The sequence below is a fragment of the Penaeus chinensis genome, chromosome 32 (assembly GCF_019202785.1).
Source record: "Penaeus chinensis breed Huanghai No. 1 chromosome 32, ASM1920278v2, whole genome shotgun sequence".
Lineage (NCBI taxonomy): Eukaryota > Metazoa > Arthropoda > Malacostraca > Decapoda > Penaeidae > Penaeus > Penaeus chinensis.
The window spans coordinates 16,433,363-16,435,862 of record NC_061850.1 but is presented as its reverse complement, the minus strand read 5'-3'; positions in this window follow the sequence as shown (position 1 = coordinate 16,435,862).

The window sequence follows — 2,500 nt, the reverse complement described above, 5'->3', positions numbered from 1 at the left end:
TCTCTCCGTCAACAAGACTTCTGCAGTGCCTCCTCATGGCCACCGATGGAAACTGGGCACCTTGTGGTCCCAGGCTAAACTATGGGGCATTTCAGAGCAGCAGGAGGCCCCAGAGGTACAGAGCCATGGCCCACTGGAGTGTCCACACGCCTTGGCTCCGTACCAACTCCTGCCCCTCGGCCACTGTAGGGTTAATGGGCGGCTCAGGGGAGGTGGGCCTTGCCAGCCCTCCTCCCCCCCAGATAACTCACCGGCAGATACAGAAATAAATGGATGTGCAAGGGAAAGGAGTGCTGCCCCTCCCACCCAGCAAGCAAGGTGGGCTTTGGGTCCTGTTGAGAGGGTAAATGTTGGGGTGCAGGATGGGAATGAATGCTACTCGTCCTGCTTGCGCCCCGGCAGGCACCAACCTAGCATGAGGCCTGTGGGACAAATCCCTAGGGAACCCCACAGGTAGATGTTAGGCCCCACAGCCTGCTGACCCCCTTTATTTGGGGCAGCATTGGCAGGGGTGGCAGAGGTGGCGTCCTCCCAGAGCAACTGCCCGAGGCTTTTGAGGGATTTGGAGTGGTTGGAGGTTGAGGTGGCTGCCCTCTTGGAGGTGAGAAGACCTGGCAGTGGCAGGATCAGTAAGGATTGGTACACCTACTACTGGTTGTGTGATGGTCATCACCTCCAGGGAGTAGCCATAGCTATCTCCAGCTGACTTCAACCCACGGTAGTTGAGGTAACACCGGTTTATAAGCATATTATGGCATTGAGACTAAAGCATACTTTTGGCTTCATGTCTCTTATTGCTGTGTAAGCTCCTAATGATGTTTACAAACTCAATGTGAAAGAGGCGTTCTATACCAAACTCACATACGTGGCAGACAATTTCCCCTGGTGAAACATTCTCATTGATCTGGGCGACATGAAGGCAGCATCCAGCTGTGATCGAGCTGGCTACGAGATGTCTGTCATCCCCCATGGTTCGGAAGCTGATCCCAGCAGTGAGAACAGCTTCCTCCTCCGGAACTTGCTAAGTCTCAGAGAATGAGGATTTCTGGCTCCTGGTATCAGTGCTTCAACCCGCATCACTGGACATGGTATAGGGATACAGGTACTGTGGGCAAGAAGATTAATCACATTCGTGTCAGCACCCGATGGAGGATCTTCCAGAATTGTAAGGTTTACTGGAATGTGAAGTTCTGTGGCACTGACCATAGGTTGGTAGTGGCTACCCTACGGGTCCACTTCAAAACTTTTCGTCCCTCTGGTGGTGTTACACGTGGATAGACTGAAGGAAGAGGAGTGTGCCCTCGGGGTCAATGTGGTAGTCTATGATCTATTCACAGAACTCGGAAACTTGATGGAACTAGTTGCTCAGTGGCAGTCCTTCAAGCACGAAACACTCGATGCAGCACATGAGTCCATTGGTGTACGCCAGAGGGCAAGGCAGAATTCTATCTCCCTGGAGACATTGGATGCCACTGAAGCACGTTGCATGGCTCGGCTGAATGGCAATCAGGACTTGGGTTGCTCTTTGATGTGTAGGACTCGGACACTGCTGAGAAGGGACAAGGAACAGTTCGTCAGGAATCTTGCTGAGGAGGTTGAAGGCCATTTCTTGGTACATGACCTTTGTCCTGCCTACCAAGCCCTGTGAAAACGGAGCTCTAAGCCCTCTTTGCAGATGACTGCAGTCTGCTCAGTGGATGGCCAGATCATCTCAGATCATGTTGGGGTTCGTTTACATTGGGCTGAGTATTTTGAGCAGCTGTATCAGATAGACCATCCAACAGTTAGCTTGGATGCAAGTGGTATCACAATACCTGTGCCACCCATCAGTGAGGAATCTCCTACCCTAACTGAGGTTAGGATGGCGATTTCCAAGCTGAAGTTAATTCAGGGCGACACAGGACACAGCCTTACCTCACGTAAGGCTGTGTCCTTGCACCATCACTTTTCAACACCTATATGGACTGGATAATGGGCAGAGCTACTACCCAAAGTCAATGTGGAGTAATGAAAGTCAACAAGAGTATTTGGAGATGTCGGTACCTATGTAGAAGAACCAAGCTATGTGTCTTCAAAGTCTTTATACTGCCAGCTTTGCTGTATGGAAGTGAAAGCGTCTCGATGCCTTTTGTAACAGTCTCCTCGCCGGATCATGGGGTGCTGTTAGCAGGACTATGTGTCCAGCTGACAGCTACACTGAGAGACTGGCATGCAACTGTTACTTGCATAACCTGGGATTGCCAACTCAGGCTATATGGGCACCCAGCATGTTTCCTTGTGGATAACCATTCCCATCAGGTAGTTTCTCTGTGAAACAATCCTGGGTGGAGGATTCCGTGGGTCGACCTAGGAGGTCATGTTGATGATGATATATTCATTTATATATATGATATATTCATATTTATAGACATATGATATACATATATATATTCATATATATATATTCAGATATATATATATATATATATATTCAGATATATATGTATATATATATATTTTT